Here is a 25,990-nt window from a genome sequence, read left to right as displayed (position 1 = left end):
GGCCCTTTAAAGCTTCCAATTCTGCAGAAAGCAAAGAGGTCAGAGAAGCCATGAATCATTGTGTAAATGACCAACGAATTCAGTTGTAGATATCCCCAAAATAATACACAAATTCAATGAAAGTCCACAATATTAGCAGGGCTTACATTTTCCCCATGCTTATATCACATGTATGTCATTTTTAATGTGAAATTATTACAAGAACAACATTTTTCTAAATTCCTGCAATTTTCTTCAAATTATTTTTGCAAAATCTTCCCAAATTACACAAAAATTAACCAAAACATCAAATAAATTCAAAGTGAAGATCCTGCAGGGACTGATATCTGTCACTTATTGCTCTGATATTAACAGTGTCGTACATATTTGATCATTTATCTATACGTGGAAGTGCAAACTAGAGCACAATAATGATTAAGTTACTCAATTTCCCACTGAAGATAAACTGCTCCATATTTGGCCCCTGAACTGAAATGAGTTTCACACCATTGGTTTACACACTTACACTCACATACATACCAACAGGTACAGTAATCCTGACCGACAGAACTTTCAGAATCCAAAATAAAAATTGCTCTTTTAATGAAACACATAAATACAAACATTGTCCAATAAAGACAAAATGAAAAAAACCACACAAAGTGAAAATCAGAGATATTGAAAATCTAAAGTACTAAAAAAAATGGACAAACTAATCAGACTGGAAACAATAACAGATCTGATGATGCAGTAAAACTCACTGTTCAACCACACCTTAAATATTCAGGCTCTGTAATTGGGAGTTTAGGAACACCTGAGTGGAAACAGGAGGAGTTGATAAAATCTCTCTCACACAGGAAAAATCATTACCGAAGAAAAACCAAAATGACTTCTAATTAAGGACTCCAGCACGGCTTAAACAACTAATTACTGTAATACACAGAAAATGAACCGCTGCACAACTAAAGTAATAAAATAAACACAAAAGTGACCTCAACTGAAGCTAAAAGTGAACAAAAAAAACAAGAGAGAAAGAATATTTAGGGATCGAGTCAATTATTTCATTTACGTGATGTCCTCCTGTTGTTTGCTCAATGTATTTCCTGTCATATCACCTCAATCCCTCAGACATTCAATTTTGTCCGGATTAAGATCTGTCCCTGTATTCCTCAACCTTTGCGTGAAAACGGGTGCAAATCTGAGTGTCGTACGACAGGAGCAACATGTGACTTATGATACATTCGTATCTGACCAATCCCAGCGTTTAAATGATCGGCTGTTGATAAATGCGGAGGCTGAATTTGATAATCATTAACATGTTACGCCCTCAAATATTCCCAATTGGGAGGCTCCGCCCACTGAGTTCAAACAAATATTGGCAAGAAAAGAAATGTTTCTGAGATGAAAATCAACACTCTCACAGCTGAGGTGAAGAAAAACAAAAATGTGTGAAAACTGGAATTTTAATGAGCATAGGGCAGGATTTGAGAAAAAATAAACATTCATTTTAAGTTTTTTTTTATTCTAACGGTTGATGAAGCTCCAAAGAGAATGAGCCCATACACATTTCTACCGAAAACATTATGTGATACATTTTGTACTGCTTTTTGGAGTCTGATTTTACCACCAAGTTCTGTGGACGTGGTGTCAAATGACGCTGGTGCGCATTCACAACGGCTTGGAGAGGCGGCCCAGTACCGTAAATAAAAAAAGAATGAGAAGAAGACAGCTTGGACACTGGAAGAAGACAAGCACAGTGGACTAAACTACTGTTTGGTTCCACAGATGTACGCAGAGGCATGTGCACAGGTCTTACAGTAAACAGTCACATAAACGTGAGTAAATAAATAAGCGTGTCACAGTTGGAGTGCGGATCGGGCAACATTTTGTCATCCGAGTGAAAACCTAATTTTTTTTTCTCAAAGAAATGACATATTTACGTTTGTTTTAGTGGTAAGCACCGATTTTATTAACAACTGTTAATGGCAACATCAGTAAAGTGCACGGGTACCAAGAGTAAGTGAAACACAAACAGGGGCGCAGTGCATGCAAGAGACCCATCAGATCTATTTACAGAATCTACAGTATGTATCAAAGATAAGGATAATCCATGTTATTGTGCAGAAAAAGGAATGTTTCAACAGCGTCTTCCTTTATAATTATCCTCTGCTCCATCCACCGCGGATCAGTGCGTGGAAAGGAAGAATTCTGCAGTGCAAACGACACGGGTGCCGCAGGGTCCCGTCAGGGTTCAGTCAGGTATCCATCCTCTATCCACAGTATCAGCTGGTGATCAACAAACAGTTGATGGCTGGGCTGATGACTATGGTTACACTAATCACCGTGGTGTCACCATGGAGTCTGATTTATACCGTACATCCTGCCCTATGTTCCTGTAAGGAGCTCATTTAAACGTTCTGTGGAGGAGAATAAACCTAACACTGAACATCATTTCTGTATTGGAGTGGACTTGGGCTGAGGTTTAAATTCAATTCTCAATAACTAACTTAACCAATGCCTATTGATAGTTTAAATTAACTTTACTAACCCACAGCTTACAAGTGTAAATATCTGCTATTTGATCCGGCTGGCAAGCGCAAGCCTGGTTGAACGCACGTCGTGCACACAGATCTGAGCGTATGAACAGTTGATAAAATAAGGCCAAGAAATCACCGTAAGAATGAACTAAAAACACTTCTATGCATCCGTCTACAGGACTCCACATCCCACAATGCAATACACCAAACTTTACCAACAATGTCAATAAAAGAATGTTTACAGTGGAGATCAAAGCAGATGTTCAAGTGGTAATTTTAACTGTTTACATGTTTTTTTTAGGAGAAAATGATATCTGATTATTGATCTCTGAGGCCTACATTAGAGCAGTAATTGACCCAAACTCATTCAAACCCAAATGAAGTGGATTTTTAAAGCTCAACCCGTTACAGTCAGACACTATTACAGTCTCACTATTCCACCTCAAGAACAAGTAAAAAAACCAAATAGTTTAACGTTTTTAAACATCATTGATTCATTTTCCAGAACCCAGCCCTTTTCCCGGTTTTGGTGTTTAAAAAAAATTGTCAGAATGTTGAATCAACCCAGGGGAAACCCAACTGGGGTTTATTCCAGATTGTAACTGGAACAGTAGTTTCATCAAAGATAAAACCATGTCAGTTGCCATAGAGACAGTCTGCGCCAATAGCCAGCTCCCGACCAGGCTTCAGGGCAAGTTTGATCTGTCACACTTTGAAACTCTCAACAAAGATATACAAATAGGGAAAATGAATCACACAATCCATCTATGGTTTTGAATGTGATCAAAGGAAATGACAGAATATCAAAGTAACTGACTTTGATCTTTTAATGATATAAACGACTACTTCCTAATTCGCTAAATTTATAATCATTGTCTTATTATTTGTAAAAGTGTTTAATGTGTAGCCTACTTTGTTTTCATGAGATGGGCGTGTCCCTAATGTTTTTCTAATCAATCAGTAATACTGATTGATTAGAATCAGTAATACTGATTGATTAGATGCTGATATATGGATACATCTCCCATGGCTTGTTCTTTAATTCCAGCAAGTTAATTTTCTTTTCTCTTTTGAAATTATATGTTAAGGTTTCATTTATTGAGACAACATTTCTCCAGGAAATTTGTTCTACTGACATGTTTGGATTCTCAACTGTTGGGTCGCGGACCTGTACTGAATACATATGTCTCTCATGTTGGACTTGTCTTTTATTGTGAACAAAACTTTTTTTTTGAGGCATGCTGTGAAATGCATGTTGCACAGGGAAATATATAGACTTGTGTTTTAAAAATGATTATATACTGTATGTGTGTTTTCAACACATATTGTGAGTCCGAGGGTGAGGCCAGTTGAGAACCCCTGCCCTAGGCCTCCCCGATGTCCACATTCATGAACCATATCGGTTCTTCAGGAAAGGTGTACAGTGCGCTTGCCATTTTGGCAATGCCATTTATTGTAGCTAATATTTGATGACAAATTATTGTGGAATATTGGCTACAAAAGTTGAAAATGATCGGTTATTGGACCAGTATCTGTGCATCATTAATTTTTAAACTGGTTTAAGGTTAAAAATGGTGGAGAAAAAGAGGAATGAGACAAAGCCTAGCTCTGTGTTTCCTCATGTTTCCCTGCCAGTCGCCACATTAGCTCCACAGACTCAATTTATCACAAAACTCACTTTCTCTTATTTCAATGTCAACAAACTCTGGATTTCCACAAAAATCTGCTTTGTGGGAAAGCTACCTGCTGACATGAAGGCGACCTTGAACAAAAAAGCATCTGGACTTTTAGGTTCGTCCACAAGGAAGAGCAGCCGTTACGGACCACAGACTTCCTGGATCTGTAAACTGGAAATCATCTCCAACATTCACTCAGAGGGTTTCTGAGCAGTGATTACACACACACACACACACACACACACACACACACACACACACACACACACACACACACACACACACACACACACACACACACACACACACACACACACACACACACACACACACACACACACACACACACACACACACACACACACACAAACACGCACACACAGCTTGGGTTCTCAGTCTGAAATACACATTAACCTTCAACTCTATTAAAGTAAATGATGAAATAAATAAACGTGTTGAGTGTCGTTGAGAAACCTCCACAGGGGCCAATGAAACTTTAAATATCCACATAAGTTTTCACTTTAATGAGCCAAGGGATTTAAAACAGATGCCCTTAAAACAAACTGTGATTTGTGATCATAGAAAGTAAACAATGAGCTTTGCATAGTGATGATGTTATAAGTCCACAAACGTCTACACAGGGCTATCAAATATTTAAATATAATAATATAGTTCTTTATATAGTGATGTTATTTTCCCTTTCAGAATCTCCCAAATTCCTTGTCATCTCAGTGCAAATTTACACATGATTGTTTTGTTTCTGTTTCATCGCCTTTCCCTAAACAGTCATTAGAGGCCATTCAACTTACTGAAATTGTGCCAAACACGCGTAATGCTGTTTATGGAGTTAATTACTGTCAATAATTTCATATTCATACACAATAGAAATGCACTGAATCAACTCTAGTTAAAGCTACATTTGAGCGCCCGTTTTACAGGGAGAAATATGGTGGAAATGTGTGATAATGGGGATGACCGTCGCTCAGTGGGTCGTCCAATAACCTAAAGGTTGGAGGTTCAAATCCTGCTCTTTCCACGTCATTGTCGTTATGTCCTTTGGCAAGACACTTTACCCACATTGCCTCGGATGAATGGGTATGAATTGTACATGAATGTTGGTGGTGGTCAGAGGGCCGTAGGTATCTGAAAAAAGTGCTATATATATCTGATTGTTATTATTAATGGATCTCATGCAACAAATAGTTATCTCACATTTTTCTTATTATTGATTTGTTAGGAGAGAGAAAAAAGAAAGAAAAAAAAAACAGAAATTAACGTTCTTAACCTCCAAATCTGTTCTTACCCAATTGTGCTAAATGTTGAATCCCACTTGATCATACTCAGCTCATTAGCATACGTGACGCCCACTGAACACAGAAAAAAACACACAGTCCACAACTTGACATTACAGTTTTTGGCGATCACTAACAAGCATTGTTCTAAACTCTAAACACAGTCAGCATGTCCATCATGATCTCAGCTCAACAGTTAATCTCATCAAAAAGTGTTTCTCACCAAATAAACACTTTATACACGTCTCAATAGAAGCTAATTTACCCACAACACTAGCACATAGTGTCACTGTGGAAACACACTCTGAACGACACAACAATAACAACAAAGAGCATTACATTAAATACATCTGGTGGCTCGGGCATCTGTTTCGGATGCCTCCTGGTCGCCTCCCTCGGGAGGTGTTTCAGTATGCATGTCCCGTTGGTAAGAGGCCTCGTGGAAGGCCCAGGACACGCCCCAGGGACTATGTCTCTGAGCTGGCCTGGTGTCGCCTCGGAGGAGGTGTGCATGGATCGGGAGGTCTGGGCATCTCTGCTGAGACTGCTGCCTCCGCAACCCGGCCCCGGATAAAAGCGGAAGAAAATGGATGAATGAATGGATGGATGGATGGATGGATGGATGGATGGACATCTGATCTTTCAAGTTTCAATGACTTTTTTTCAGGTAAATCAGTGTTTTTATTATAAAATGAGATATTTGCACTTTAATGGTTCTAAATGATTGTATATGTTGTAATATAGTACAACAAGCCTGAATCAGGTTTGCAGTAATTTACAGTAACAAGAACATTAGTGCTTCAGCATTAGTACTTCAGGACCCTACAAAAACATAAATATTACAGTAAACAGAATCTCAGGAATCAGAATGTGGTCTCAGCTCTTGGTCTTCCTCTCACTCTCCTGGTGGTTTGATTCATACTTCATACCGAATAGCCTCTTCTATCTCCTTTCTTATCCACTGTTCCTTAACCCTGTGGATGACTTCACGGGGTTAAGGAAAGGTGTTAGGAGAAGAGTAATGGTACTTTCACACCAAACGCATTTTGGACATCAAAATCGTGCCTCACGCACATGCTCATTGAATACAGACGCTTGTGACCAACGTCAAACTCAGTGTGTGTACTGTTAGAGGGCTATAGAGAAGTGTGGTTGAATGGAGAATAAAGTTTGGAGTTTCTTGCTGAACACGCCGCCTCCGACTTCTGTTCATCAACTCTACATTATTGAGAGAATGACTTGGCTTTATTTGATAGATAAAGCCAGACAACGTCGTCAAAGGGCGCCTCGGCACCACTTCTGGATTCACCAGAGTTGCTCTTGGACGACAGTCGCTTTCAGCGCTACTTCCATCTCTCACATGCCCAGTTAGACTTGCTGACCCGCATTGGCGCTCGCATCTCCTACCAGGACCCCAACTACAGGCGCTCTATTCCAGCAGAAGTGCCTGTCCATCTGTCTCCGGTGAGTGTTTTTTCTTCTTCTCATTATTCTGATACGTCACGGTTGGGGAAAGCTCCTGATTGGTCGACGAGCCTCGATAAGCCCCAAAAGTTCAACAATCTCAACTCCGCGTTGAGCTTCAAAACGAGCAGCACAGCGGGACCACCGACGCTCCCTAGAAGCGCGTCCACCATGCATTGTGAATGTACACCTGACGCTTTTGCCGCTTTCGACTCGTTTGGTGTGAAAGCGCCATAAGGAACAGGCCATCGTTTGTTTTGACAATCAGACGCACTTCCACTAGGTGACGTAATAATCAGACGGTCGTGAAGGTTAGTGACGTCTGCCGTGGTGAGAAATTTCCGAAAATGGATTAAAAGCTCATTTATAACACTTTCTGCTGATAAAATCTCAAAAATCACAAAGTTTGAATGTAAATCAAATGAAAAGATGCTACCAGGCTACAAGGAATAACAAAAGTGGAACTAAAAGAACGTCACATTGAGAATGGTTTCTCACACTCACCTTGTCTCTGATCCCCTTTTCTAGAACCACACAGTGTCTGCTTTATGTCAATTATAATCTGATAATATGTCTTACATATATTAAAATATGGCTTTAGATGAGGCTATATTGAATAATTGTTTATGTTTCTTTATGGTGTTTTACAATGTTGATTTTGTTAGATGGCTTCATGTGGATCTTGTTGAGTTTTTTCTTTCTTATTATGAACTTTATATTTTGATAAGCGCATTGAGATGACTTTGTTGTAAATTGTGCTATACAAATAAATTTGAATTGATATGAATTAACTCTTGCCAGAAGAAACATATGCAATTGTCATTGGTGTTGACATTGGTGGTTTCGATTTGCAACGTCCTGCCTACCCAACCCGAGTGCTCACGGCACGTCACTGGAAAGCAATGAAAAGTCATTCACACTTTAGTGAATACGTACTCACAGGGACTGAGAGTTTCACAGGCTGTGTTCAAGAGTTTTGAACATGTGAATTCATTTTCGACCAATGCTTGTTAGAAATAAAAATAAAACTATAACAGTACATACAACTACCAATACCAAATGCTGTTGACATGATTTAGAGGTGCAAAGGAGCCACTGCTGCACTGGCTGCCCACAACATCTCCACAGGAAGACAAGGATTAGCATTAAAAGAGCTCCAACAGAACAGACCATTCACAGCTGCTGGAATAAAATACCTTCTGAGCCGTTCAGTGGAACACTTAAGCATCACCAAACGTTCACTAAAAACACATCAAAGCTCAGGGAAAATGCTGTGAAGAGGATGGTGGATAGTTTTCAGTTTGGTTCCAATCCTTTCATCATAGGTGACCATATGTTAGAAATGCTGCAGAAACAGCAAAAACAAAGCTGGGAATGCAGTGTCAGCGTAGGGACAGAGATGGAGATCTAATCTAATCTAATCTCAAATGACACAAAAGCCATTCATCCGTCTCTAAACTCTCTTCTGCCTGGTTTGCCAACACATCTCGATGCTGAAATCTACTCTTTAGATGCTCGACCAGTGAAATAATCTCAGTCTTCTCTGGGTTCAGGTGAACAACGGAATTTTTTTAAATCACAAACTAAGAAGCGATCAATTAATAACATTCCTTTAGAGCAGTGGTTCCCAGTATTTTTTGTCCCTTGTACCCCCTTTTGCCTTTTGGTAAAATCATGTGTACCCCCTCTTCATATCATAAGTCCCTCTCCATAATTTCACTTGTAGAAGAGCAGGTTCTCCTAAACTTTTAACTGTGTCTCCAACATTGGTTTCCTAAGGATTCATCTACAAATTAAAATGAATGGAAATTAAATTAGATTTTTTATTTTTTTCAAAAAAACATGCAACGTTTGTGATTATTTAAATAGTAAGCAAATAGCTAATTATTGTCTCCTATTGTCAGAAGTGTGATAAAACAACCTCTACAGCAGAGGTGGGCAACGTCTATCACAGCGTGGGCCACATAAATGTCACATGATCAACATTCATGTCAGTATTAAAAATAATGACCAATCTGAGTGTTAACACAGGAAAGAACAAAGTTTGTGTGTTTTTCTGTCATTCTGTTTGTTTGTTGTTGTTTTGCTTATTGTCAATGCATTTTGTGCATTTTTGTTGTCTTGTGCATTTTTCCTGTAAAATGTATGTTTTTTTGGACTCATATTGTGTTTTCATGTTGTCATTTTGCTGTTTGTAGTACTGTGGGTTTGCGGAGTACATTTTTGTGTGTTTTTTTGTTGTCTTTTTTGTGTACTTCTGTTGTCTTTTTCTGTAATTTTCTACATTTTTTTGAGTTCTTTTATGTATTTTCTTTGTTTTTCTAGTCTTTTATTCCTGCAAAGTTTTAATTCAAAGTATTTTTTTTATTTATTCTTGCTTCTGTTTTGTGTGTTTTTCTGTCGTCCGCACGTGGCCCCCGGGCCTCTAGTTGCCCCTGTCTGCTCTACAGCATAAATTAATCCTGTTTCAAAAAAGTACAAGAAAATATAGTATTTTATTAAACAATAGTTTGTTGTACAATAATGTAACAATTGTTAGTTTGTGGGGAATTTGTAAAAAAGAAAAAGAAAATAGCCTAAAAAGAACTAGGAATATTTCCTGATTATTTTTCCTGTAATGTTCTTCTGTACCTCTAAGGGTACACGTACCCCTGCTTTAGAATATAGAATAATGTAATTTATATTATATCATTCAGGTTTTTAAATGTTTCTTGAATTCAAAACGTGTTATTGTGTTTTGGACAAACATTTAATAGGCTGTGAGGTTTTCTCTTGTTTCAATACGAGTGTTCGCCAACAATCGTACAACTTTAAGAGAATCTGTAAGATAAAATGTGTATATATAGTAGACAATATACAGTGTACTCAGTTAGTTTGTACAGTACATTAGTGGCCATTTCAAACACAGCCAATGAGTCACCTTCTTCTTATAGTCCATCAGTCTGGACTGAACCAGCTGATATAAATTAGCATTGACGAGGGTCAGGATAGTTTCCTAATCACTGGTTGATTTCAGCTGGTGTTCTCATGCTCCCTTTATTCACGTCCATTTTCCATGTGTCATTTCACATTGTTTCACATCTATGGTTTGATTTCTGCACGTGTGGATTACATGGGCTGTTAGGGTGGACTGGCCATCTGGCAAACCGAGCATCATCTTGGTGGTCTGTTGACCCAAAGTGGGCCGGTTCCGTCCGCTACGTTTTTTTTTTTTTTTTTACGAGTGAGTGGAGGCAGACATGTTGACAGGTGGCCAAAATTGGTCCAAGAAAAGAGCGTAACGGGACTAAAATGGACCAAAAGATAATCAAGAGTGGCCAAAAAATGCACAAATAAAGAGGAACCAGGTGGTATGTAATGGCAAAGGGTAGCTTTAATGAGCATAATGTGGCAAACAATAGTGAAAAAGGGCAAAAATGTGAAACAAAAAGAGGCAAAAAAGGAAACAAGTGGTATTTATTGGGCTAAAGTTAGCTTGATAGGACAAAAATTGGATTAAAGTGTCAAAAAGAACAATTGACAAAAAATAAAAAGGGGTATTTATTGGCAAAAGGAAGCTTACGTCTGAAAAAAGTGTCAGAACTTTTTGAAAAGTGGCAAAAATGAGAAAAAAGGTAGGAAATAGGTAAAAATGGTTTACAAATGAAGACATAAAAAGCCACATGTTGAGCATCACTGAATTAGACAGCGTCTACTTGGTGTCAAAGATAATGTATATGGCCAATACCAACATCTGGGGAACATTTCATCTCAACAGCATCTTTAGAAATATATTTACAGAGAAAAATGTTGACGTGTTCAATACTTATTGGTGAAATAAGTATCATGTAATCATATGGCTTATGTACAATGATGTGACAAAAATCTTAGAATCACTGGACAATAGGGACGATTCCTCAGCAGATCATTCCTAAAGGGATGATTTCCAAAGATATGATTCAATTTCTTAAGGAAAGATTGCATGATTTCTTCAGCAATGCTTCCTAAAGGGACAATTTCCTAAGGAATGATTTATTAAAGGACAAATAATACAGACATCAGTCTTAAAGAGATGATTTGTAAAGGCCCAGTTTAATGGTGGCAGTTTATCTTCCAAGGATATCTGTGAACATTAGGTGGAAACTTTGGAATGTGTCGATGATTCCTGACTGTCTACAGGGAATGAAACTCCATTCCTGCACAGACACTGCATCAAAAATGAGGTTTTGAACCCAAAACGTTCATTCATCATTTCCATCTTCTGGACTTGCGTTATTCACACTTAAGCTGCACTGCAGGGCACTGAAACACATTTATTTATCTAAATACTAAAGTAACTACAAACAAGATGGGTTGCCAGGTTGGGTTAAGTGTTCCCGAAGAAGGTTTAGTCATAATACCAGAGGTGAAAGTAATGGAAAGTACTCACATTACTGTAAATTAGTTATTTTTTTTAGTACTTGTACTTTTTTGACTATATTTCTACTTAAGTACGATACATGTTAAAAGAAGTAATTTGTTACATTTCTACACCCAACCGTTGCCATTAATTTTTAATCTAAATGTTAAATGAGCTTCCGGTGAATTTGCATATTAGCTAAATATGTAGTTTTACCCGTGGCCATGACATTTAGATTTAGATTTTACATTTTAGGTTGCATTTAGATTAAACATTTAGATTGTACATCTAACATTTAAGATTTACATTTAATATTTAACTTTTGGATTTCGATTTAATATTTCGATTTAACATTTAGATTGTACATCTAACATTTAAGATTTACATTTAACATTTAAGATTTAGATTTAATATTTAACTTTTGGATTTAGATTTAATATTTAGATTTAACATTTAACATTTAGATTGTACATCTAACATTTAAGATTTACATTCAACATTTCCATTTATATTTATATTTACGTTTATATTTAATATTTAACATGTATATTTAGATTTAATATTTAACATTTTGATTTTGATGTAATATTTAGATGTAACATTGATATTATATTGTTATGAGAAAAGCAAATATCACAACTTTCACAACAATTGCTGTAAATTCACATACGCTTTTTAAATGTGTTTTGTTGCTAAATGTTACAAAAAGTTGCTCGTAGATTTTTTTTTAAATTAAGCTACTAAGCTACTTTTATTTGTATTTATAGTCATTTTTGACAAAGAGTAAGTGTACTTTCACACTGTTAATGAAGTTGACTCTCACACTTGACTTTAAACCACTGATTACTGTCGTAAATGAAAAATGTGAAGCTTTTGTTCCAAATCCAGAACCAATAAAGTCTCATTACAACAACAAACCCTTCAACATGTGCTCAAAGCTACACGGACATGACATGCCTGGTTATAGATGTTAATGCTTGACTAGACAACGATGAGCCAAACAAACATCTTTCATTTGGTACAAGAACCAACAAAGGATTTGAAGAAATCTCCTCCATCCTCATGTTGACTTCCTGGGACTCACAAACTAATGAGAACCTGTGAGATTTCATCCTCACTGTGTTGATAAATGCTTGATAGTTTGAGCAGAAACAAGTCAACATCATATATAAGACACTTTAAAAACAACCACATCTATAACAAAGTGCTGCACAAACAAGACTATACACAACAGAGAAGACAACAAGAGAAATGTAGACATTCATCCTTTAAAAATAACTATAAGAAATACATTTAGATGTTGTTCCTGAAAGACACAAAAGTCTTTAAAAAAAGGGAAAATAAAACTAAACCTAAACAACAAACAATCCCACAGACCCAGAATACGTGTCACATTGTGATTCATTGGGTATTATAGTCCATATAAATCCTATTTAATGCTTTTAAAAGATTTAGATGAATAAGGACTATTAGATGTTAGCAGGAAAATCCACATATCATGCTGAAGTTACCAGTCATATGTGAAATATGTGTTTCCTTGGACATGCTAGAAGTTTGCACCAGGCACATGGAGATATTTAACTACTTTTTTATTTTCACCGCCAATTTTTTTTTTAAATAGAAGAATAGAATAGAAGGCTTTTATTGTCATCATATACAATGTACAAAGAAATTAAAGGACAACTCTGGTGGTACAAGAGTACAGGTATAAAAATAATAATAAAAACTCAATAAAAACAAAATAAAAGCACAATAAGCTATTAAAATATGAAATAAGAATAATAAAATGAAATAAAATAAATGAAATGTGCAATAGGAGAGCAGGATAGCAGCAATAGAGTGACTGAAACATTTGAACAGGATGTGAGCAGGATTCCATCAAATGTAATTCACAGATTTTGACAGAATTTTAACCAAAGACAGACATTAGGCCCTGGAAGATTCCATTAAAGTTTGGAGGGGATCTGGATCAATATACTGAATCTGGATCAGTTTGAAATATTCAAAAATCTATTGAATCCTTCATTATTGTTCATTATATTATTTCTCTATGTCTGATATCACTGTGGACTATAGTGATGCAAGTCATCAAAAAAGTTCCTCTTTTATCGTCCTCGCGACGAGTCCCATCCCATAATTAGCTTCTAATTAGACTGAATCAGTCTGTGCAGTAAAATGGCTTTTTTCAAGTAACAGATCAGGAAACTTTGTGATGCTTTTTATCCTCTGGGAATCTTTGCATTCCTCATCATGCAGACAGTAAAGTGACAGTCTAGATCAGACATTAGCGACTAGCCGCGCCGCCCGGGGACCACACGTGTCCCTCAGTCTAATGTTGTGTGAAACACATGCACAAAAAGACACCAAAAACATAAAAAATGACAGAAAAAGACACAAAAACCATTGCAAAAACACATTACTCTAAAACCGCAAAAATAACATAAACATTTACAAAACAAAACAACAACAAAAACACACAAAATCAAACTAAAATGCTCAGATGTGTCATTATTCTAAAATGATGATATTAATTGTCCACTTGCGGCTACAGGAATAAAATCCATATGTTTGAGGAATAATTTTGTAAATCTGGGTGTACATTCTATAAGATCTGACAACTTTCTTGAGAAGTGAAATAATCAAATTGTTCTTTATTTTGAAAAGTGACATAGTCGTTCAGTGCTCGACAGTAAGTGTGTGTAAATAACCTCTGCCCACCTCTTCTATGGAGTTTAGTTCTTTAAAGTGGAGCCCATGGTAGGTTAGGGCTCCAAAGCTGTCACTCATGATTATTATCAATGGAAACCACTTGTTCAATCTCAATAAAATAATTAAAAAAAAACACTTTAGATGACAGGAATACCTTCCTTTTTCATAGTTAGTCTATGAAATGTCTCTTAGTTTAGCATTTTTCTTTGAGCTGCACACATACTATAATAACCACCCAAATCCACAGTTATTTTTTAGCAGGGTGCTGCAGCTGAGCGCTCACCACGTAAAGGGGGGGTCTTTAAACACAGTGAGGTGAGCTGTCAACATGTCAGTCAAATGACCAGAGATGGTAAATGGTAAATGGACTAGATTTATATAGCGCTTTATCACCACACTGAAACAGTCTCAAAGCGCTTTACATATCAGCTCATTCACCCAATCACACACCAGTGGGACAGGACTGCCATGCAAGGCGCTCGTCGACCACTGGGAGCAACTTAGGGTTCAGTGTCTTGCCCAAGGACACTTCGACACATAGTCAGGTACTGGGATCGAACCCCCAACCTCTCGATCAGAAGACGACCCACTACCACCTGAGCCACGGTCGCCCGTGGTAACTTATTATAGGGGACAAGTCTGTACGTCTGTGTTAGAATGTAAAAGTTCAGATTCATTTCATACATTTTGATGCATATTAATAATTCTAAATATTTCTCTCACTCTACCCTAATGTATGGAGCGTCACCATCATATGAAACACATTTAACTTCATTAAAGGGTCATTTCATGTCATTTCAACTAATTTTCAGTACAACCCAATTATTCCATGATTATTCAATAGTCATACTGGAAAATCTTTAGTTTGATCAGCTCAATATTTTTTGAGATATGAACAATTATGTTTGGGGGGGGGGATGATTTTTTATCTTGTCCTTAATTTTCTTTCATTTTAAGCCTCCAATATCTCAGGAACTACATCGCGTATGAAACTGTAATGTGGTACAGTAATATAGCTCCACCTATTCTCTCAGAATATACAAACAGATCTGCTATACATCCTATCTGGTGGATATGCCAGACCCTCAAAATTGGAAAACAGGTTTGGGGCTCGACTATGTTTAGTAAACAACTTTACATATGCCTCAGCTCTCTGTAATTTGATCAGCTTTGAGCTATGAACATAGACTGTTCACATCACTAATGATTAGTCATATACAGTATATGCATTGGTTCTTGGGTGACACACTCTTGAATTCCAAAAAAATACTTTTTACCTTTTTTTTTTACTATTTTTCTTGGCCCATAACTGCGTGTGGGAATGTAAGAAAAAACTGATCTCATTTCATTTATAGCAAATTGACTGTGTTTCATATAATGGCGACGCTCCATACATTAGGGTAGAGCGAGGGATATATTTAGCATATTTATTAACATGTATCAATATTTATTAAATAAATTAGCTACAGATAATAAGTTATAATATAAATCCAAACTTTTGCATTCTACCATATCACAGACGTACAAACTCGTCTCCTGAAATATTTGGCTATTTAAGATGTAGCCACTCCTCTCTGGTCCTTTGACTGACATGTTGACAGCTCATCTCACTGTGTTTATAGACCCGCCCCCTTTACTGTACGTGGTGAGTACTCAGCTGCAGCAACCTGCTTGGAATGTAGTGCATGGAATGAAGATTTTGAATCATATTAATAAATATGAACCATCATATGAAATGCATTTCATTTAATAAAACTCGCAAAAACCATTTAATTGACTTCCTGAACTGACTACTAGTGGGAGTGGCCATGTTGCAGATCACGCTGACGTCTTAATCAGCAGAGCGTGGAACTATTTCTGCGTGCCGTAGACTCACACTACTACGCTGCACATTTTAGGACATCCTCAGGTTTCAGAGTGAGCAACAATGTAATCAAACTGACTAATGACTCAGCAAAACCTCTGTCAGATGAAAAGGCCTCACTTGTCAAACAAACGCCATCAAATGGCAGGGCCTCAGGCTTCAAAATAAAAGTCATCAGACTCAACGGCCTCAGGCCTTAAAACACAACATGGTGTTTTATTTTGAAGGAACCCAAAGTACACATGACGAAGTAAGATGAAAAGCTGTCCTTTCCTTTTATTTTTTAAAAGTTAAGATATGTCAACATATTCTTTGATTAATCTAAATGTTTCATTTAACTTTGGATTTATTCATCAAAGAATATGTTGACACGTCTTAACCTTGAGAAAATAAATAAATAAAAGAACAGCTTTTAACTTACTTTTGTATCCAAACCAGTACATATTGATGACGTCATGTGTATTTCCGGTTTCTTCAAAATATGTTGTTGTGTTTTCTGGCTTGAGAGTCTGATGACTTTTATTTTGAAGCCTTGTTTTGATAAGTGATGCCCTATAATTTGATGACACTTGGTTTGATAAGTGAGGCAGTCAGATTTGACAGACATTTTGCTGAGTCATGGGTCCTTTTAGATTGACAAATGACATAGGTTTCCCTGATACCTGATACCTCACTCTGAGAACTGAGGATGTCCTAAAACGTACACGTACACTACGCATACGTCAGATTTTTAACCAAAACAAGATAAATGACGTCAAAACTCAGAGAGAACGAAGTCGTTGTGAACAGATGATGAAGCTTTAACACGTCTGTGATAGCAGAGCGACAGGTAGAGGAGGAAGAGGAGGTGATGAGAGCCTTCGTCGCTCTCATCACACGCTTTGATTAGCTGAGCCACTTCCAGAGTTGACGTCATGACTTTCATCCTCCGCCCTCCATTGTTTCACCAGCTTTTAATAAACTAAAGGGCAGATTCCTGACTGCAGTGAAAGGGGGGAGGTGTGTGCATGTGTGAGTGTGCACAACAACACACACACACACACAGATTGGCATGCGGTGCCAAGCTCTTCCACCGTCGACTGACGCCAACACTCAAACACACAAACGCACACACTTCCATACACACTCTCCCCACGCAACACCTAAGCTCCTCACTAAATATAACCATCTCCCTGTAAAGAAAAGACAAACACTGTGGGTTTGAGCGCCGTGCGCAGCCAATGACGAGCTTTCATGTGAGATCCAGCTAAGCTCAGGTTTGGAGAAGTCGGCCTGCCGCGCCGACACACTCCTCAAGTCCTAAATCCTTCGCCAGTCTGTGTCAGAAAGAAACAAAACGAGCTCCGCAAGCTAGATCCGTTTTTATCCATTCAGCCGCTGTGTGTGTGTGTGTGTGTGTGTGTGTTTGTTTTTTACAGATGGGCCATGTGGCATTACACTTGGACCACATTTGTGCACAAGCAAAAACTAGTGGATTTGTCTTTGTTTTATCATCACCACAATAGCAACATTTTCCTGGTTCATATCTGGCCCAGTGAACCCACACCTGGCAGGTTCATCCGGTCCACAAACCGCATGGAATGATGGGACTTGGGCGCTCCGCTTCTGTTTGCCAAAACCTGGCCACAACAATGCCAGATGTCAGTGAAGGATAGCGAACCAAATACAGTAGATATGGTTCCCTCAACGAGGACTGCTGTCAGCGAGTATCTTGAGTCTGGATCTTTAAAAGCTGAAGACCACGTCCCAAACCTTGGTGTTCTGATTGACTCAGATTCAGCATCAGATCAAATCTATCACAAAAACATCTTCTACCACCTAAAGAACATCTCCAGAGTGAAAGGTTTAACGACTCAGAAAGATCAGGAGAAACTGGTCCATGTTTTTATTTCCAGCTGACTGGACTATTCTTAAGTGTTTACACTGCTGCTGATTTTACTGTTCTTATTGATTTTTAAGAATGTTTTCTGTTGCACTTTTTAATCATGTAAAGCATATTGAATTACTTTGTCTATCAAATACATTTCCTTGCCTTACATATGGGCACATCCAGATTAGTCTACGCTAACTTGCCATAATTCAGCCAAAACTGGTCCAAATAGGTTTCAAGATAACTAGCCCACATTTGCAGCATCATATGTGGGCCAATCACATAGATTTTGTACGGGCCAAAAGAATGCCAGATCATTGCAAGATGTGGCCCACATCCGTATGCTATCTGTGTCTCTGATTAACAACTCATCTTCAAATCAAATTCTGTTGTAGTATTCTGATTGGATGTAACATCCTCAGGGCTAGACCACTCACACGCTCGGCTGACTTAAAGCTGCAGTATGTAATTTTTTTTTTGGCATCATTTGGTCAAAAATCCATAATCATCGTTGAGCATATTGTAATCCAAAGTGTTCTTAGTGGACAGTGAACCTCTTCTCCTTCTCCTGGCTCTGTAAAATGAGCTTTAGAAATACAGGAGCTTGACGCTGGAGGTCATCCAGTCAGAGATTTTTCTACAAACATGTGTGATCCATGGGATGTTTTGAGCGTTACTATTGGCTGCTTGAGTGAAGTCAGGTGCGTTCACGTACCACTGATAGTAAAAGTGAAATGAGGACATTCTCACAGAAGTCTCCATTGTGGTGTTAGGCACAACAGTTACACGGCAAAGCAAGCAGAAAAAGGAAGACTGAGGTGGAGAAACAACAGATTAAAGGCAAAAACATATACTCGGGAGGAACAAACCGCTTTGCGTCCTCACGGATCCCCCTGACTGTGGAGGGTCCGCCCCATATACTGGTGTCAGAGGGAGAGTAAGAACAGACGGGATAAATCATGTGTAAACCTAAGAGAAGCTTCTCCAAGGTAGAGAGAACAGAAGGAATTCATTTAACGGTATAGATGAGGAGTGATGGGTGCTCTGAGTGGCAGCTGAGATCACAGCCGCCTCTGTGAGCTGTGTGGGAGGGACGAGTTGATGGCAGCAGCAGCTTCTCAGGACAGAGTGATACGTGCATCCATGTCAGAGTCTCTAAAACACCGGAAAACTCTCCATTAATACAAGACAAAGTCCCTGCATTTGTCACTAGTTTATACTGAGAAAAAAGTCGCTCCACAGGGAGGTTCAGTTTTGGTTTTGAAACAGGAAACTGAGGGAGAATTTGACATACTGCAGCTTTAAGAATAACAATAAAATCTACAAAAAATCCTGGACAAGCCCCCGTTTTGTTCCAAACCCTGGCGAAAAGTTGTGTAACTAATGGGAACATGTACCAGTAGTTGATTTACTAAAATAACCAAACTAATGCACAAAAGAAGGTGCTGTCAGTCAGCATTTGTGTCTGCTTCAAGACTCCACCCACATCTCACCTGTATCACAGACAGAAGAGACCAAGCAGAAAAAGCCTGTCCTGAGGCCGTGACCTCGCTTAATAATGGCAGAGCATTTTTTCGGCTGTTCTGTTTTCAGCAGGAGCTGCTGACAAATTAGCAAGAGCATTTTTTAAAATTTTATTTGCTTTGCTCAGATTGTGTCTGATACAAATCCAACGGCAGATGTGGATATGGTATGTTTGTCTGTTAGTGATCCTCTGCCTGGCCTCCCAGCTTCGTGCAGAGCGGCCATTTGTCAGACGCAGAGACGACGGTGTCCAAATAAATACACACACACACACAACGGGCCCTGCTGTGTGTGTGTGTGTGTGAAACACGAGAGCTCGGACACCTGGCTGAATGTGCAGCGTCTCAAACACCTACTCCTCTTCCTCGCCTTCCTCTTCCTCCAACGTGACTCTGTGAGTTTCAGACAGGGGTGAGGCAGCGATTTTAAAAGTGAGGCAACTATCGACTCACAATTTAGTTTATTCATTTTAATTCACTAAAACCATGATAACGTTGTAATTAAGTCAGTGATACTCAACATGTGGTCTTTTGTGTCTTAATTTTAATTATCATCCCCCCAGAAAAACATTTTTATCTCTTTCTTTGGCCATTTTGCAACTTCCTTTGTCCCATTTTTGCTGTTTTTCCCAAAAAAATTATACTTTTTAGTTTTTTCAGATTTAAGCTTCCTTTTTCCAATAAATGTCCCTTTTTTCTATTTTTTGTCCTTTTTTAAACCATATTTTTTGTCGCCACTTTTCATCTAAATAAGCTGCCTTTTGCTCAACAAATAAGACTTGTTTCCTTTTTTCCCCCCACATTTTGCCTCTATTTTCCCCACACATTTTTGCCCTTTTTCACTATTATTTGCCACATTTGGCTCATTGCCATTACAGTTCATCTGTTTCTTTTTTTTTTGCCACTCCTCTTTATTTGCCCATTTTTTGGCAACTCATGGCTGCTTTTGGCCCTTTTTTAGTTACTTTTCAATTTTTTCTCGCCACGTTTTTGCCTCTTTTGAACCAATCATTGCCGCCTGTTACTCATTTGTTGTCACTTTTCTTACGTTTTACTCACTGCTGTTAACTCTGTCTACTTTCTCACACAGCTGGCTGTGATTGCCTTGATCACCATTCAATCAATCCAACTGAACCAGTACGTTTTCAACAATGAATCCCTCTGTAGAAAGGAATTCATTTTTGTTATTATGAAAGTGTGGCCTTCTCCTTCTTCTCTCACACATCTCCATTTCTGCAGCCACTAAAGATGTTATCCCTCCCACTAGAGCTGTTTCTCTTAACCGTCTCATTATCCTCCGCTCTGTTGTCGCCACTTCATTTTTCATTTGCACACCTTCTCTTTCTCCTTCTCCAACAGTGGAAGTGGAAGCCGTCCTCCTCCTCTTACCTACCACAGAGCTCATTATATCTGTCATCATCTCAGCAGCCTTCAGGTCCAACACGGTAATCACACACTCTCACACACGCCTGCGATTCACATAAGTTCACCACAAAACTACACGCGATTCTCCACATGGTCCAAAGATCTCCACGCAAACATGTTTGCTCCATGAATGAGTTCCTGCAAAGCAGACTTCATGTGTTTAATTATAGTGAATAAATAAAGTGTGATCCATCATGGAATGTCCTCACCATAATCTCTACCTTATGCTGAGATAGAGAATTACTGATGGACGTATTTCACAAAACTCTTCTTTTCATGGAAACAACAACAAAAAAAAGATAAAATAAATTAAATTAAATAAATAAATAATAATAATAATAATAAATAAATTAGATGATAATTTCAACAATTCAAAGTATTTAATTTCTTTCTGTTTGTCTGTGTATTGACAAACTGTTGCAAGTAAATCACTATTAACATGTTTTTTTTTTAAACTTGTGTTTTATTTTTTTTGTTTGCTTTTAGTTTTTTTTAAAAAATCTATTCATTGTAAAAAAATGCGCTATACAAACAAATAAAGTTGAATTAAAAATAGATATATCCATATCTGTTATTGTTATATGAAAGATAGGTACGCTTTTTCATTACAGCAACAATAAATAGATCAAATTTAACAACGTAAAATTAAATAAAATATGAATTACCTACTTTACATATATATATATATATTAGACTAAGAAGGAGAATAAAAATGAAAAAGGGAATTTGAAATAATGATACAAAACTGTCACACACACACACACACACACACACACACACACACACACGTACATATTCCCACAAAAAAAAGAAAATAAGATTAAGAAAATAATTTTCTTGTGACAAAGCATGACTTGTTTTTGCAAAAAACAACTGAAGTAATAATATGTTTATTATTTTTGCTTGGTTTTCACTAAATACCACGGCACGTCCCTCCTGTCTATGAATCAGAGAATATTTTTCTGACCGTTCAAATGTTTAGGGCGAGATTTTGGTCAAGCCTGAGTTTAACGGCACTTATGAGGAGGACATTGTTGGGTTGACGTGACTTATGAGCACCACCACAACGTAACGTGAAACCAACTGACACGCCATACATGACTACATATAACATTAGACTTTACGGAAAGTTTGTTTAAAAAAAAGTGTGTGAGGTTCTACATTCGGCCAATCACAGATGAGCAAAAGCAGTTAACACACTTTTTATGTGAATTTGTGATGAATAACACACACACCCACACACACACATACACAGCTATAAAACCTTATCACTCTGTTTACCAGTAAAATGGAGCACCTGAGGTAGAAAAAGTGTCGCTCAAAGCTCATTGTGTTGCTTGTAAAAAACACAAAAGCCTCAAATCTCTGATTATCCTGTGATCTTATCCTCGCAGAGCCGTGAAAATCTCGTAGAAAACAGACGAAGAAGAAGAAAAAGCGTTGGAGTGTCTTACCTCAGAGAAGGTGAGATGGTGCATCCAACCCTGCATCCAACCCTGCTGTCCACCTACTCGACTCTTCCCTCAGCACACTCAGACACTCTGTGCTCTCCCTAACTCTCCTCCCTCCTCCTCCTCCCCCCTCCTCACATTCACACTCCTCCTGCCTCCTGATGCTGTGACGCTGGTCACATGTGGACGGTGACACAGCAGCAGTCGTATATCACACACACACGCACGCACGCACGCACACACACGCACACAAGCCAGCTGACACATCAACACGTTCCAAGGCGGCAAATGGGAATTCCAGGCCTTTGCAAAAGCTGCAGCTTGCTTTTTACCGTGGGTCAGGGTTATAAAACTGTTAGCAGACGGTTTATTTAAAAACAACTGGCCTCCACGGCTTTGCTCTTCACGCTTTCTCCTGCCGTTACACAGAAGGTGGAGGCCTGAATGTCTCACCTCTGAGGGTTTGACGTACACGCAGCAGGATTGAGACGTTCACCTGCAGCAAATTCTGAGATAAAAACAGTTAAGTAGTGATGCACCAATAATATTATTAATAATAATAATAATAATAACTAAAAAAGCACTCGGAGAGCGCAGACCTCCGCCATGCAGCTCAGGCTCACCTTACATGCTCCGGTCACGGTAACATGGTAAACTCAGGATTTCCATGACTACCTGTCAACATTGAGATGTTGACACTTAGAGAACAATGACATCATCACATGTTCCACTGTGTGGATAGGAAAATGAATAGGATGTATATATTTTTTAATTTTGGTGGCCAGAACATCATCCAAATGTAATCACCTGTTCCTTGTGCCATTTATCAATTTTCCTGAAAATTTCATTAAAATCCATTTGTAACTTTTCAAGTTATCTTGTTAATTGTCAGACGGACAGCGTCACACTCCATTAGCTTAGCATTAGCATTAGCATAGAATTCTGACATCATCACTGTCGATGACGTCATCAGTTAGACCATTCTAACTGTAACACTGATGACATCACTGTGAATGACATCATCAGTGTTCTAAAAGTATTTTTAACAGAAATTCCACAGTGTGGATGGGAAAATGAATAATATATATATATATATTTTTTTTTTCTTCTTTCGATATCCAGAACATCAGCAAAATGTAATCACCTGTTCCTTGTGCCATTTATCAATTTTCCTGAAAATTTCATCCAAATCCTGTAACTTTTCGTTATCTTTCTAACTGACAGAATGAATGACAGACTGACAGACACCGACAAACAAAGAATAAAACATAACCTTTTACCGCTCTTTGCTCCGCTTTGCTCTTGGTGGAGGTAATAATCAAGGGTTTAATAATTCATCCATTAAATTAATGAATCCATTTATATTACTACGATCCAACTAGATCAGCAATTTGTCCTCCCTGATGACACATATTGATTTAACATTGTTTTAAATGGTCATCAATGATTAACACATTGGAATTAAGCACGGCAGACTTTATATGGATGTGTTTTAAAAGCTCTTCTAGTAATAAACACGTTACGGCTGACTGTGTCAACTGTCTGACGTTACGCGATGCGCGCTAGCAGATAACAAACAACACGGAGAAGCTGGCGAAAGAGAAATTGATCAATAATCCACCTTTGGCTCCAGTGTGTGGAAACACTTTGGCTAGTCATACTCAACCGCCCCATGATGAATTGCGAGTGGAATGTAAAATGGTCCTGGGACCAGCTTCAAGCTAAAAATCAAACATCCCCTTTTCAAAATAAAAGCTTCTCTTCTTGTCTTCCATTAGTTTTTAACGCTTTTGTAAATAGGGCTCTTGTTTTGAAGTTAACAGGAAGTTTTGTCAGTCGAACAATGGAGGGTCTCTGAAAATCTCCAAAATGTCAGCATGAAATGAAATGATTTCACAACTTTCAAAGGTGGAGAATCAGGTTTTTGTCGTTCGAGGTTCCTAATGCATCTTGGGAAACTTGGAAGTATACTTCAATGGGAATGGTCATCATCTTAATTATACTAATAGTATATACTATATAGTAGACATCATTGAGTTTGTAGTGTATAGTATGTTGGTGTGACATTTCCAACACAGCTTACTGTATGTTATCAGATCATCTTATTACGTCTCATTTGTAATGTGTGTGTTTCCCTCAGGTTTGAAAATGTAGCAGAGAGTAGATTCATCACCTTTAATCAGCATACTGCACACTGACAGCAGAGGAAAGGACAAACTATGATGAATGAAGAGCTAATAATGAATATCAGAGCAAACAGCAGCACTGCCAACTTATTGCACAAAATGACCTCAGTGGTTACATTTGAAATGACACGTCAAAAAAGGATAAACGTACAAATGGATCACATACGTAAGAAATTAGGGATCAAAACCTCCCCAGTTTACTCTGCACAGCACTGACCCTTCAAAGTATGGTGTGGTTCTAAACCTTTACAGCCTGTGACCCCCAAAATAAAGGTTCCAGAGACCCCCACTGTAGCTGAAGGTGGTTGAACACAGACATGAACATTGAAGAACAGTCATGTGGAGACAGGACCATCTATAAGGGGGAAGAAAGGGGAGAGATTTTTGGGGTCCATCCATAAAGTCAGTAAAATGATGGTCCATTGTTCTATGAATCTGTGATAACCACATTTATTTATTCATCTGAATAATATCCACTGTTATCCAGGAAGCTTATTATTATTTATGCCATAGCATATAGTCATATTAAAGATGGAAATACTTGTTTTAATCAGAAATAAAATGGGATGAAAGTGACCAAAAATGGTGGAAAAAGTGATGAAATGGGAAAAAAATCACAGAAATTGGTTAAAAATTGCAAATTAGAGTGGCCAAAAACAGACAGAAAAAGTAATAAAAGGGTTCAGTGTCAATATTGGCAGAAAAAAAAGTACAAACAATTAGATTAAACTCATGAATAATGGGCATTACAAGTCGTAAATGTGGTTAAATTGGCCAAAATAAGCATGAAAGATGGTGAAAAGAGGTTCAAAGTGACAATAATGGGTCAACATTTGTGACATTAGGTGTGAAAAGTGGTGGAAAAGGTTTATAAGTGCTGAAAATGGAAAGAAATGTGTAGAAAAGGTATTGAAATTTTATGAAGTGGCAGAAATGGGAGTAATGTAGCAAAAATGCATTAAAAGGAACTTAAATATGGCAAGAAAAAGTGATGAAAATAAATTTAAATAAGGCAAGTTTGGTGTAAAATAAGCAAAAATTGGCTTAAATTGTTAAAAAATAATAGTTTCTTGAAGGCATCTGGCGACCCCATCCCAGTGTCTCCAGACCCCAAGGTTGAAAACCCCTGGTCTATACTACAGGAGTCCACATCCCACAATGCAATGTGGGAAACCTTTACAAAAATGTCAGTTAGAGAGTGTTTATAGTAGATATCAAAACAAACTTCAACTTTCACATTTTTTACAGCAAATTATCTTTGATTTATTGATCTATGACTTTTCATCTGATGAAAACTTAAGTTCCTGAAATGTCTCCCGTACTTGTTTGTCCAGCACGTTCCTAAACATCCTGTAACTTAAACAGTGCTAAAAACGTCCTTTAAAACTGTCTCTTTTTAACACGTTTTGGAGCAGTAAAGTCTCACATGCTTTCAGCAACGTCCATGAGAATTTTCATCTGGTTTATTGGCTCTGACGAAACGTAACGTCCAGTTTAAATAGACTCGAAGGAAGAATAAACGACCAGATTCATGTGCGTCTCCCACTCTGCGTGAAATGGTGATAGTCAATGTGGGATTAATCAGGCGTGTGTTTCAACACTACTGAGGTGCGTTCAGCTGACAGCATGTGTTCAG

At 38.0% G+C, this 25,990-nt stretch overlaps 1 protein-coding gene across 3 annotated transcripts in view; it reads right to left on the bottom strand.

Annotated features, from left to right (window-relative positions):
• The window catches only part of ndp (norrin cystine knot growth factor NDP), a 30,842-nt gene extending 8,561 nt beyond the window's left edge, over positions 1-22,281 (bottom strand). Inside the window, exons 1-2 of one of the 3 annotated variants that reach the window (XM_028436601.1) lie at positions 22,172-22,246; positions 5,496-5,559 (exon numbers count right to left, since the gene is read on the bottom strand). The gene's annotated coding sequence lies outside the window, so the exon portion shown is untranslated. Of the gene's footprint in view, positions 1-5,495; positions 5,560-21,998; positions 22,114-22,171 lie in introns of those variants that run through there. The other 2 variants (XM_028436599.1, XM_028436602.1) reach the window with 2 other exon arrangements.
• Between the last annotated feature and the right edge of the window lie 3,709 nt (positions 22,282-25,990).

Source organism: Gouania willdenowi, chromosome 21, assembly GCF_900634775.1.
Source record: "Gouania willdenowi chromosome 21, fGouWil2.1, whole genome shotgun sequence".
NCBI lineage: Eukaryota > Metazoa > Chordata > Actinopteri > Blenniiformes > Gobiesocidae > Gouania > Gouania willdenowi.
The sequence above is the reverse complement of the archived record's forward strand: the minus strand, read 5'-3'. Positions and strand labels throughout refer to the sequence as shown.